This window comes from Notolepis coatsorum (assembly GCF_963971535.1).
Source record: "Notolepis coatsorum genome assembly, chromosome: 4".
Taxonomy (NCBI): Eukaryota; Metazoa; Chordata; class Actinopteri; order Aulopiformes; family Paralepididae; genus Notolepis; species Notolepis coatsorum.
Window position 1 is genome coordinate 43,148,892 of NC_140168.1, and position 6,367 is coordinate 43,155,258.

A 6,367-nucleotide genomic window follows, 5' to 3' on the forward strand; every position below is an offset into this window, starting at 1 on the left:
CCGGGCCACGGGGAAGGAAGAGGAATAGGAATAACATTGGTTGGTCGTACATACAGACTACTGCATTGAGTAACCACAAATATCCAGATGCACAGTTGAGAGATATCCATATAGGCTCATCATTCATTCTATATAGCATCTGCTTTCAACAAGTACAATATTGGTTACCTGTCACAGAAATCTCCAAATATGGAGTCGTGTGCTAAACAAACCTCTATTGAACGAAGTTTGATTACTAATACAGATTTTGTTATACAATATTCTCAAACTATACTATAATGCTCTGTAAATATGAGGAATATCTTATATAAAAGTCGTGAAATGGTCGGTAAGAAAAAAAATCCTTCCTAAATCCTGATAATACTGTATCAGTCTTGCTTGAGCATCAAGCGGCCCATCATATTGCACACTGATGGTCTAAAAACACAAGAGATGTGTTGAAGTCTTTAGGAACTGCGCCGACACACGGGCAGCACTGCTGGAAGTCGTGTCAGTGGCGGTTGCCTCGCGGTTTTAGATTTTTCTTTTTGAAGTCCAGGAGATTTTTGAGTTCTGCAAGGCTGAGTAGCAAAAGAAAGGGGGGCCATGATGGGAAAGGTTTTGCTTGACTCCTTGCATTCTTTATTCCAGCCGAGAGGAGGAGGGTGGGATCTCGTCCTGGTGAGCCCACCTCGTTACGTTTTGCCACCCAGCAGTTTCCAGAATGCACTGCTCTTCCTGTGTGAGAGTCTGTGTTTTATCCTAGTGCTGGTGTTTTTCCGGTATGCAAGCGGAAATGCCGGCAATGTGGAGACAGGTTGGCTTCCCAACCACCTCCACCACCACTCCTAGGTTCATGTCCCCATGCGGTCCATAATAGGCTCACAATTCTGCTAAGAGAATTGATTGAGTCATTGATTTTGGGAACTTGTATATTGAGCACACTACAAAAGACTGTTGAATGATCATAATGGGGGGGGGGGGGGGGGGGGGGGGGAGGGGGGGGGGGGGGGGGGGGGATGTAAATTAAAAATATGTGCTAAAACAAGGAACATAATACAGGTCATAATAATTATATTATAATTATATCTGCAATGGTAACAATAATCATAGGAATCATTTCTAGCAATGGTGATAATAATAATAACAATAAAAAGTACAATGGTCAGCTCTAATTATGGTCACGCCTTGTCTCCCAGTATAGGCATCATATATTAATCTCAGTATGGAGCGTCTCTGAGAAGGTTTCTCATATTTTTCAAGCTCTTGAGAAGCAGTTCCACTGCAAAGCCTTAAAAACACGCTTTTGCTTTGTTCTATCTTGGAAGATGACTTGGCTGAAAGCCGGAATGGCCAATAAGGTCCGGCTGCCCCCCCCCCACCCCAAGAGGAAGTGGTGGGCGCAGCGTGTCATTTCGTTTTTTGTTCTCTCCAAGTGAGGGGAAAAAGAAGCACAGCATGTCGAACCACAACCCCCCGAGCGGGTCGGGAGGTTACAGGGAACTCTCGGTGGACCGTGAACAGAACCACAGCCAGTCCCGGTCCAGGAAAGCCACTTTTAAACCACTTCACTTTCAAACACACCTCCGTTACAAGTGACGATTCAGGTCTCGCGCTGAGAGACGACATCACGGTATAACACTACCACCTTGACTATCTCCACCTCTCTTCTATCTCTCTTGCCCTCCCTTTTCGTTCTCCTTCCTCTATCTGAGGGGGTGTGAAGACATGGATTCGGGGGGGGGGTCTACTTTCTCCCTCTGTCCCTCCCTCCCTCCCTCCCTCCGGCTTCTATTTCTGCTCTAATCCTTACTGGATCTTCCTCTTTTCCTCCTAAAGCAAAAAGGTGACGAGGTGAAATCGGGCGGCTCGCTGGCCCCCTTCCTCCCTCAGACCTCCGTCTGCAGGTCGAATGATGTCCTGCCCCACCATCGGATGACACCGCCTTCTCCCACTCCACCGAGTGCAGCTCCAGGGGCGAGGCGGCCAGGGGCTCCAGGTCTTTGCGTACCCACGCAGGGGGCGACTGCTGCATCAACCGGACTCCCTCCCACGGCCTGTCCATCGGGGGCTGCTGCTGTTTGTCCTGTACGGAGACGAGAGAGAGGAGGCAGGGTTTGAGTATAGGTGTCAATCGTCCCACAGATCTGTCATATTATTAATCAGTGTTATTGAATAAGCTACGCCGTTCCACGGACGACTTTGATGTATTGTCGTGTGGGCAGCTAGACTAGCCCTTCTGTGAGGCAAGTGCAACATGATTGTTTTTTGGTGAGGTTGTATATAAAACACTCACGCTGTGGTTGGTTTTTTCACTTCCTCCAGAAGAGGGACACACTCCATCTCACAGACTGGAAAGGGGAAGGAAGAGAACAGACCATTACTTACAATGATCTCAAATAAGGGATATTAACCCCAGTTCAGTAATAAAAGTACAAACAGTGGTTGGTTTTGTTGAGTGTCGGTCTTACGCCACAACAATACTCTCACCGTGAATAAATGACACCTGCTCGATTAAAATATGTTGCACAGCAGGGCCTCTTTGTTATTTCCTTTTTGTTATATTTGTCTGTGTTGTATTGCAGTGAATGCCTTCATGATGGTGTGTGTTGGTCCGTCGGTGTTGGATTAGATTTGAATCTAATCTAATGTGGTATATAAGGTTACCTTGGTGTCGGAAGCTGGGACTCCCTGTCTTTCTCAGCCATGATGCAACTTCCTGTTAAGGTCCTGGAACATGTTCTGGTGGCGCTTCTTTGTGTGCATGATCTTCTACAGGAGACAAGGACACAAGAACAATGCATCAGAGAAAGCAGAGACATGGTCTTTCTTATATACGTTTATCACACAGTGATAGATATGTAATTCGATTGAAATCTTTAAAATATGTTTACCTCAAAATCTAATTCAGCATAACGGGATTTCTGTCTCTGTGAGTGGGGAAAGAAGATTGGTTTAGTCACATTTCACACAACAGCAAATGTATGTACGACAACGCACAAAAGCTTGTACTCTTAATACAAGTATACTACAGTCGCACTCCTACAGAAACCACGTTCTCACCTCCAGGGAGCTCATGGAGAGCGTAGAGATGGTCTCGCTCTTGGACATCATGGAGTTCATGGACTCGAAGGTGTTCTCCAGGCTGCTGTGGGTGACGTGAGACTCGCTGGACATGTTGTGGATGTTCTGCAGGGGCGAGTCTCTCTCCGAGTACGACACGCTGACCCGGTCGACCGGGATGGACTTGAGCCCCGTCCACTGTCATTCTCATGCGGGCCTGGGGACGTAACAGGGAGGGCCAGTTTACTAGGGAGTATAGCTCGCAGTGGTGGGTCCTGTAGGGGGCATTGGTAGCGAAGCGAATGGCGGAGTGATATAGGATATCTAAGCGCGCCCTCCACCTGAACGCGGGCCAGGTCGGCGTCCAGCTGCTGGAAGATCTCCCCGTCGCAGACGTACACAGGCTTCCCGCAGGATGGGTCCATGCCTCCGGCCAGCCGGCTCTTCTCCCTCTTCAGGGTGAGGGTGTGGCTGGAGTACTCGGGCACGGTGTGCATGTGGCTCTTGTTGGACGGCAGGGTGTGGAAGTTGGAGTTCATGGGGAGGGTCAGCTGGGGCGGCGGCATCTTCTCCTCGGAGGAACTCTTCATGCCTGGTCAAAGAAAAAGAGGGTGAATATGTTAGAGAGTGCGTTAAAAAACACACCATGCTTTCTACTAAAGTACTTTTGAGAGGGTGGTTCAATAAAAGTGCAAGAATTTTTTTTTTTAATAAATGGTTAAATTCGTTTTTATGGGTTTTAAGTGCACACCTTGCATACTTTTAAATCTAAATGGAAGTGAGGCTCACCTTGTCTGCTGGAGTCTCCATCCTTTTCAAAATCAGATTGCTGAAAGAAGGAGAGAGGGGGGGAGAGAGAGAGAGAGAGAGAGAGAGAGAAATGATGGTTCTATTAGTACTTAATGTATTCACATATTCATTTGGGGATATAATACGAGAGGCACTCAAGACATTAAGAGGGCACTATGCCAGGGGACCTACCATATGCTGGGGGTGGCCATTCTGATGGGAAGTGCCTGAATCTCCATTGCCATCGTCCTTACGGTCGACCACTCTACACTTCACAGCCTCCTGAACCTGACGGGACCAGAGAGGGACCAGTTCAACAACCACATTCTCAACACATCTCCTACAGCCTTTTACCTCACTTTAATCTTTAATAGTTATTTTCAGTCATATCCAGCGTTTTCATACCTCTCTCCGCAGGATGCAGTGAACCATGACGATAATGAAACCTTCCAGGGAGTCGAAGACGGCGAAGAGGATCTGGAAGAGGGCGGAGCGGCGGTCCGTCATGGCGAGGACGGCGGACATCCAGGTGAGAGCCAGTAGAGGCAGAACCACACAGGAACTCCACAGCGACGCCCTGCAGGATGGGAGGGGAACAACAGACTGGGTTAGACGTCGGCAATAAGCCATATAAAGACACACACACACTCACTGTATCATTGTTCACCAGTGTAAGAATGATTTCCTCATGTAGCCATATCCATATCAAAGTGCATCATTAATATACCAGTAACGACAGTGAGCAATGAGACCTACCCGGCTCTCTCCTTCAGCTTAACATCGGTGATGCCATCCTTGGAGACCAGCTTGTTGAAGACCAGAATACCAATGACCATGTTCACCTGTCGTGAGATGGCAAAAGAGACTGCGGGTGAGACAATGCAATGATATGTAATACATTTTACCAGGTATAATACTACTCTGAAGGATTCAATAACAACACTGCGCCGCTGGTTAAACGCCCTTGTTGTGACCTTGTGTTGGTTACTATGTGCTACTATGTACATACTATGTATGTAATTAGGATGTAAAAAGTAGTACAAACCAGGACAACAGCTGCAGCAGGCCCGACGAAGGAGTAAAGAAGTCCACCCTCGAGGGAAAGCCAGCAACTAGAGACGAGAGAGGGGACAAACTTTAGTAATTAAGCCTAGGGGGGTGAAGGGAGTGCTGTAGAGACAAAAAGAGAAGGGAGGAAGCAGGCAGATTGAGGTTAAACTCACTAGTTGACGGTGCCATATCCTTTTGCCTTGGTGAAACCCACAGAAACAGCCACCACCAACGCAGGAAGCCCTGTAAGATACATAAGCAGAGAGGGATTAGGATTGAACGAGACAAAATTAAACTGATAAGAAGAGAGATAGAGAAAGAGATAGAAGAGATAGGAGAAAGGCAGATAGAGAGAGAGGCGGACACAGAGGGTATAGGTGCCCTTACCCCAGCCCAAGCACAAGAAACGCTTGCGGATGATGCGGTTGCGCAGGCGGCCCGTGACGGCCATGTAGGACTGCCAAGCCTCCGTCAGCACCCAGCAGAAAGACGAGAGGAAGAAGAAGTGGAGGAATGCGGCAACAAGAGTACACACCACCTGAGGAGACGCAAGGAGGAGGCAGAGGAGGAGGAGGGAAGGAGGGGAAAAAGAGAGGAAGGTAAGGACAGGAGAAACTGTGTCAGTGGTGCAGCTACCACCCAGAAGTCCCCAAAGCTGGATGTTTTTTTTTGTTGGAAAAAAAAATAATGAGCTTTTAAAAGAGGGGTGTCAGGGATTGGATAAATCTCTGCCTTACCTTGTTGCGAGCCTGGGTCTGTCCAATAAGAATGAGGGCATTGGAACATATGATGGAGAGGCAGAAGTTGATGAGGATAACGGAGCGCTCTGAACGGATGTATCTGGTGGAGGGGAAGAGGGAAACAAGTTTGAGTGAGTGAGTGAGTCCAGAAAATTCTGCATACTAAATCAGATTATGATGATGATGGCACATGGCACATAGATGATGGCAGGTTTTGCTGGTATAAAGGTATTATTACTTACTTCCACACGGAGACGTAGATGATAATGAGGAGCAGCAGGGTGAGGGAGGAGACCCCACAGCCAACAATCAGGGTCACGGATGGGAGCAGTGCCTTGTCCATCATCTACAGAGAGACAATAAGACAACTTAGAGATGCACTCTTCAACACACACACACATAAAAAAGCAAACACGCATTAAAAGGCAGAGAGAAACCAATATGAACACTCACACGCACACACATCCATGTACCACACACTAGCGAATCTTTTGGGTATGTGCTATCTGGAACAGCAGACATCTCCCAGTGGGCAAACGGCTGAATGGCACAATTAGGCCACGGCTGAGGCAAGGTGACCCCAAGGTGAACATGTCAGAAAGATGAAGCGGCCCCACTGAAGACGTGGCCGAGGTCACAGCGTTTTCCCCATTGAGCTTTTGAACCAGCAAATGAGGCATGGAGGATAAAGAACATAATATCTCTCCACACTAAGCAGCATTGGGGGGGGGGGGGGGGGCGTTTAA

General features: G+C 47.8%; 1 pseudogene across 1 annotated transcript; it reads right to left on the reverse strand.

Annotated features, from left to right (window-relative positions):
- Positions 1–1,868: 1,868 nt before the first annotated feature.
- LOC311226951 (adhesion G protein-coupled receptor B1-like) lies at positions 1,869–5,967 on the reverse strand (annotated as a pseudogene). Its single transcript has 14 exons — positions 5,864–5,967; positions 5,619–5,721; positions 5,269–5,419; positions 5,055–5,124; positions 4,877–4,943; positions 4,588–4,673; positions 4,237–4,408; positions 4,024–4,119; positions 3,832–3,868; positions 3,043–3,634; positions 2,874–2,909; positions 2,647–2,751; positions 2,276–2,330; positions 1,869–2,065 (listed from the first exon to the last, which is right to left on the reverse strand). The product of its transcript is annotated as an adhesion G protein-coupled receptor B1-like (transcript).
- Between the last annotated feature and the right edge of the window lie 400 nt (positions 5,968–6,367).